We start from the raw sequence: 6,861 nt of genomic DNA on the forward strand, positions 1-6,861 counted from the left end.
TCCCGGCAAAACACCATGTGTTACAACATCAAAGCTGGCAAGTTGAACTTAACCATATTCTTGAGACAAAAGGCAAAGGTGCACTCCAACTTTCCCAACAAACTGCTTTTGTTGTTATTAGGCAACAAACAATCCGATACCAACATTACCAAAATCCTTTGCTCTGCAGACAACCATTTCTTCTCTGGCCTAGAGGCTTGAGTGAAACCACTCGTACGGCCCAACAAATAGCTCAAGTAGTCACGGTACCCCATGGTATCCGTGCTAATCCAAGCATGACCACTGTACTGAGCCATTCCGATAGCAGACAAACTCAAAAGCTGAGCCAGCCTCTTCTCAGAAAGCACCAACTTTACACCTCTCACTTTAGAAGTGATCTCAAGCTTATCACCTTCCCTTGTCACAACCATGTGACGATAAAACTCTTTAACGAAACTCGGGTAAGTCTCGGCCCTTATGGCGAGAAACCCATCCAACAAACCCTGAAATCTAAGCATATCCAACAAGGAACTAGGAAAAGATTCCGGGTCAAAAGCTTTACCTTCAAGAACAAGGTAGTGGGCATCCACCCATTCCGCTTTTCTAGCCAAACTTGATCTTCTAGGCATGGTAGGAGATGACCCAAAGCTCAACAAAGAGGTGCCCACAACATCCTCTTCTTTCCTCTTCACTCTCGCTGCTCTCCTCTCTCTCTCTCGCTCGCGGTTCTCCCTCGGCGACAGCAGGTCGGCAGCGGTACGGCGGCTCCGGGCTGCTGCGACGGCGTGGCGATGGCTCGGCGACGTTGGGGCGACGGGTTGGTGGTGGTGGCGGTGAAGCTACGGATTGGGGTGGGGTTTAGGTGCTCTCACGGGTAGAAAGAAAGAAAAGATAAGAGAAAGGAAATTTTAGGGATTTGAGGGGATTTGGGGAAAAAAGATGATTTAATTTGGGGATTTTGGGTAAAGTGAAAATTTATGGTTTAGATGGGATTAAAATTAGATAGGTTTCATGGACGACAATTAGTTGAAATGGGTTAGAGGTTGGGTTGATAAAGAATAGGCCCGGGTTCGTAACTCAAAGGTTATAATTAAACATTAGGCTTGGCTTTTAAGCTACACAAGGAAAGGTTTTTGGTATGAATTTTGCTATTTCCAAATTCAAAGAATACTTGGAAAATTTAGGGAGCTCACAAGGAATTGTTGTAAGAACAACCAAGTATAAGGATTGTAGAATTGGCCCAAATCACAAAACATTACAAAGATGGATTGTTAACTTCACAACGAAACTTATATACCAAACTAAAGAAATCACTTAGCAAGAAGAGTTTACACTAAGCCCCAAAAGAATCACTTACTAGGGAAACATGCCAAGGATTGCCAAGTAGCTCAAATAGACAACTACGAAACACAAGGTAACACTCAAGACAACAAAGAACACGGTGATCGCGGAAAACAAGGATAGGCTAGAGAAAAGGGGTTACCTGCCAACTCATCCTCCATCAAGCCCTCCGACTCAGCCTGTGAACGCGTCATCACAAAGACCCTTCCAGGTGGCCTAGCTCCGATTGCTCCGCGACCCGAACTCCCTCCCGAGGCTCCTCCGACTCCCGGGGGTGGCGGCAACGCTCTCTGACCGGCAAGCTGGGGACACTCCGTGACTTTGTGACCACGGTCCCCGCATCGGAAACACCTAAACGCCTGGCCATGACAATCTTGGCTCGCGTGCACCTTCCCACATCTACGGCAACCAACCGTCTTAGCTTGATCCCGATGCTCCATTCTGATAGGTCCTTGAGAAGAAGATGACACGTTCTTGGCCTGGAAACCTGGTCTTGGCTTCTTAAAGGTAGAAAAACCTCCGCCCTCAGTCCTCTTCCTAGCTTGCTCGAACGATCCTCTCTGAAGCTGCTGCACGCGATACAGATCAGCGGCACACACGTAAGCGTCCTTAAGAGAGCTCGGCCTACTCACAGTCAAAGCTTTTTGCGCCTCATAGTTCAGACCGGCCACGAATTTCTCGACTTTAGCGAGCTCTGAAGGCACAAGCATCCTCGCAGAATGTGCCAACTCCAAGAACCTCTTGTGGTATGCAACCACAGACATGGATCCTTGCTACAGGTGGAGAAACTCTTCATACATGGCGGCGCGCACATGTGCTGGGTAGAACCTCTCGCGCATTCTGTCCTTGAGTGCGGTCCAGCCGAACTCGGGTTCTTCAAGAAGAGCCGGACCTTCATGGACCCACCACAAATCCGCTTCATGGCAAAAGTAGAACGTTGCCAACTCTACTCTTCTCTCTTCGGGGCAACCCACAACGGTGAAGATCTTGTCAAACACCCGCAGCCACTTTTCCAAGACTACCGGGTCTTCCTCGCCGGCGAAGGTTGGTGGCCTATGTCCCGACACCAAACGACCTACATCACGGTGCCCTGCAGGGGGAGGAGGCGGCAGAGCGTGATTGTTGTTCAACAAAGCTTCACTAAGCGTCTGCATGGTCTGAGTCAGTTGGTGAAGGTTCTGAGCGAGCTGCTCGTTGGTCGGGGTCTCCGGGGTCCGTGCTCGGGGACGAGGAGGCATCGCAACTTCTACAACAACAACACGGTTACCAAAAGATAGCAAACAAGCAAGAACAGAAAGCAACACACAGCTCACCGCGCAACCTAGAGTCCTAAGCCTAACACTTAGCTTCTTAAGGTCACTTAGAGGTCTCAAACCACACTTAGCCACTTAGAAAGTCTAGACTTAACTCTTCCTAAGTTCAAACCTAGGCTCTGATACCAACTGTAACACCACCCCAAAACATGCTATATAAAAAGCATTAACACATGCAGATATCACAACAAAACACTAGCACAGCGGAAGATAAAAGGTAACTGGATAAATGAAAATCCAAAACATGGGGTGTTATGCCATGTCCATCAACAAAGATGAACTCTACGGCCAAATCTACATGGTATATAACTATCCCAAAACTCACAACTCTATCACTACATCGGCTCACAGACCGTAAAGCAAGGGAAAGGTACTATACTATCGGGCACTAAACTCCGCTCTCGTCTAGACATCACCTGAAAGAACACAAATAAACATGAGACGACGCCCGGTCAGCGAATAATGCTGGTAACCCACCAATACATGTGAAATAACATACATAGGTAAGGTATAAATTGTAAAACCATTTTCGAAACGGAATACATATATATAAGTGTAAAACCAAGAGTCAAAGCCAACATAAGACTCAACACTCTCAACAAAAAACACGGGAACACATCCCAAGACCACAAGAACAACACGACTCACAAAAGAATCAAGGCATGATCTATCATCACTCAATAGATCAAAACCCGACAAGTACAACGCAAAAGAATAAGACTTACACAACCGGCAACACATGCCAAGGCAACACATGCCTTTGTGACTACACACGTAACAAGAGAAGAACACGGAACATCGGCTACAATAGCCCTCGTGACATCACCCATCACGAGTTGATATGCCTGCCTTATGCCCGATTCCAACCTTATGGCTACCCCCAACCTTGTTTCTTCTTTCAAACCATTACCTCCAGGACCCTTGTACTTCTTAGTCCAACCTTTTCCCTCCGGGACCATTGTCCCCCACCAACGACCACCAACAAGACCACCAATTTCATAGTACACAAGGTACCGTACACACACACGGCAACACATGCCACGCAAGAATCACGTGGACCCATCACTCAGGCCACAACTCCATAATCACGTCACGGCCACCACGAGGACCGCTGCAATACCTTGGTGACTAGTGTCCTATACCACTAATCGTGCAATCCAGGTAAAGCCACACACGCATCACACCTCAAAAGGAATCAATCAACGGATTACAACGAAGGTATGAAACATACTCAATCAAGGAATGGGTCACAGCCCACAACAACAACGATGAATAACACAAGTTATCATCAACCAATCGGAAAGTACAAACAACCCACACGCTAGCATTTAGACACCGAACTAGCATGCTCATCAAACGGATAAACCAAAGGTACTTCCGAGGAACACACAAGACACATCACGGTTCAACGAAACACAATGTTGAACACTTAGCACGATTCAAGACACCAAAGACCTATATGGATACCTACCACATAGTTCTAGACATACGAAACATCAAGAAGACACTCAAATAGTTCCACAAAAGAACATTGGGAAGTCAAAAGACCAAATACCGAGTCAAAAGAATCACGGAGAACAAATCCCATCACAACACCGAAGTGTTCCCCGTGGGTGGACCCACGGGTAGGCCCCTACCTGTGGTTTCGCCCGCGGGTACACTACCTACGAGGCCAATGTACCTACGGGTGGCGGCGGGTAGGGCCCTGCCCGTCGTTCCGCCCGCGGGTACATCCCTGTGTCCAAAAATCATCCCTTCGTGGATTTTCAACTCCAAGCTCAAATTCAAGTCCAAAACATGCCAAATCTCACCCAATACAACAAAATGACTTAAATCAAAGGAAATACCAAGCAATGGCACACAAGAACCCTAAACACAAGCTCTAGATATGCATTTTCACAAGATAATGCATAAACACTCACATTTCATAGCAAAACACATGTAGAATCCAAGAAATCACATATAGGTAAGCAAAATAGATTTTTTAGAGCATGTGTTACCTCTTGTAGACTAAAAGACTTCACTTCACACCTCAACAAGCTCCTTACAAGACTCACATTCCAAACCCACTTCAAGAACAAACCAAAAGATCATAAAGATCCTACCTTTAAGAAAAGACACCTAAGATGGAACCAAAAACACAAGATAGGCTTAGATCTTACCCTCCTAGATGCCCAAATAGGTGAAAGGTTGAATCTTGGAAGCAACTCTTGAATTCTTGGCAAGGTCTCAACTTAGCTTGGAGGAAAAGCTACTCACCTTTCTAGAGAGAAGGTAGAGCTAAATTTTAGAAAGTGTAAGGGGTAGAATGAAGATGTCTACAAGGTTAGGTTACAATACTAACACTAGGTGAAAGGTCAAGAATTCCCTTACTAACATTAGAAAAGTGTAAGGAACAAGGGAACTCTCTTCAAAGCTCAAGGTACAACTTGACTTTGAAGTTGACTAGTCAAATACTAGTCCCCAACTATTAAATTTCAGGATTTTAGAAATTAATTCCTCAATTGAGATAGGATTAATTACTCAATTAATCTATGAATTGAATTTGGATTTTTGGGGTGTCACAGGAGGCCCGTCTCGTACCCTCATGGAGGAGATGTAGTGCGGTGGGAGCCATATGGTACAAACCAGCACAGTGGCTGCGGATGATGGGGTGGTAGCAGTGGCTAAGCGTCGTCGAGGTGTTCTTGAAATCAGCATTAGTGATGATAACAAATGAAAGGATGTGACTATGTCGAATGTTCCAAAAAACTTGAAGTTGGCGGGTTTTGGCTCCCAGACCCGCCCATCCCCGTGAGTACTCTGAGCTGGAATTATCGTGGCTTGGGCAATCCACGTATAGTTCGCGAAGTGGCGCATATGGTGTCCCGTAAGAAGCTAGACTTTTGTATTTTTAATGGAAACCAATGTGGGACATGCACATGTAGAGCGACTACAAGTCAAACTTGGTTTTGAGGGTTTGTTTTATGTCAACAATGTAGGGTTGAGTGGTGGCTTGGCTTTGCTTTAGAAGATGAATAATACTGCGAACTTGTTAAGTTACTCTAGAAATCATGTGGACGTTGTGGTCAGTCTTTTAGGTTCGTCTCAGTGGCTTATGGTGTGCTTCTATGGCTATCCAGAATGTAGCAAGAGATAGGATTCGTGGGATCTCCTTAGATCCCTAACCCCTAATTCTCTGCTACCCTAGGTGGTCATTGGAGACTTTAATGATCTGCTGTAACAGGAAGAAAAATGAGGAGGGGTTTCTCACCTTGGGAGCATTCTTCACGATTTCGGTTAACCATTGGATGGTTGTGGTCTTTCACAAATACCAATGGAGGGGTATCCCTACACCTGGGAAAGGGGAGGTGGTACTGATGCTTGGGTGGAGGAGAGATGGGACAAAGTGGTAGCTATGAGGTCTTGGCGTAGAGTGCTTGAGGATGCGAGGCTCTCGAACATTTTGACTCGTTGCTTGGATCATTCAACCTTGTTCCTTGACATTCGTGGGTCGTGTGGAAGAGGTAGGTCTATTAAGCATGGATTTCGATTTGAGATGGCTTGGTTACATGATGAGGGATGACGTGGTGTGGTGGAGAAAACGTGGGTTGAGAGTCAGGGATGTGGTTTGTTGCATTGTGTGCGAGCATGTGGAGATTAGTTGTTCGCTTGAGGAGGTGATCACTTCTAGAATTTTGGGAACCAAAAGAATACATTGTGATTCGCCCTGACTAAGCTACGAGGGCGCACCGATCCAGGCTCCCTTATTGAGTTCCGTAGGCAGGACACACAACTTTGTTGTTTGGAAGCCTTAGAGGATTCATTCTAGAAGCAGCGTGCCAAGCAACACTGGCTAAAGGGAGCAGATGCTAACATATGGTTCTATAACAGGAACACATCCACTCATAAGAAGAAAAATACTATTCTATCACTTAAGGATGATTGTGGGGCCTGGGTGGAGGGAGATAGTATGCAGTCTGTTATTCGGGGTTATTCGAAAAGATCTTCACAACTAGTAGTGGTACTGACAGCATGTGTGAGGGCTTCTTTGATTATGTTAACCCCCGTGTAACACAGACCCAAAATGACATGCTCCATCGTCCCCCCAAAATGGACCATTCTTTGGAGAACCATAAAAGGAATTCTCCATACTACTACCAATTTAATAATGAAGAGGGTGGAGGTGAGCTCTTTATGTCCAATGTGTAGTACGCATCATGAAGATGTTATGCATGCTCTCTTATTG

The sequence above is a fragment of the Ipomoea nil genome, unplaced genomic scaffold, assembly GCF_001879475.1.
Source record: "Ipomoea nil cultivar Tokyo-kokei standard unplaced genomic scaffold, Asagao_1.1 scaffold1932, whole genome shotgun sequence".
NCBI classification, from domain to species: Eukaryota; Viridiplantae; Streptophyta; class Magnoliopsida; order Solanales; family Convolvulaceae; genus Ipomoea; species Ipomoea nil.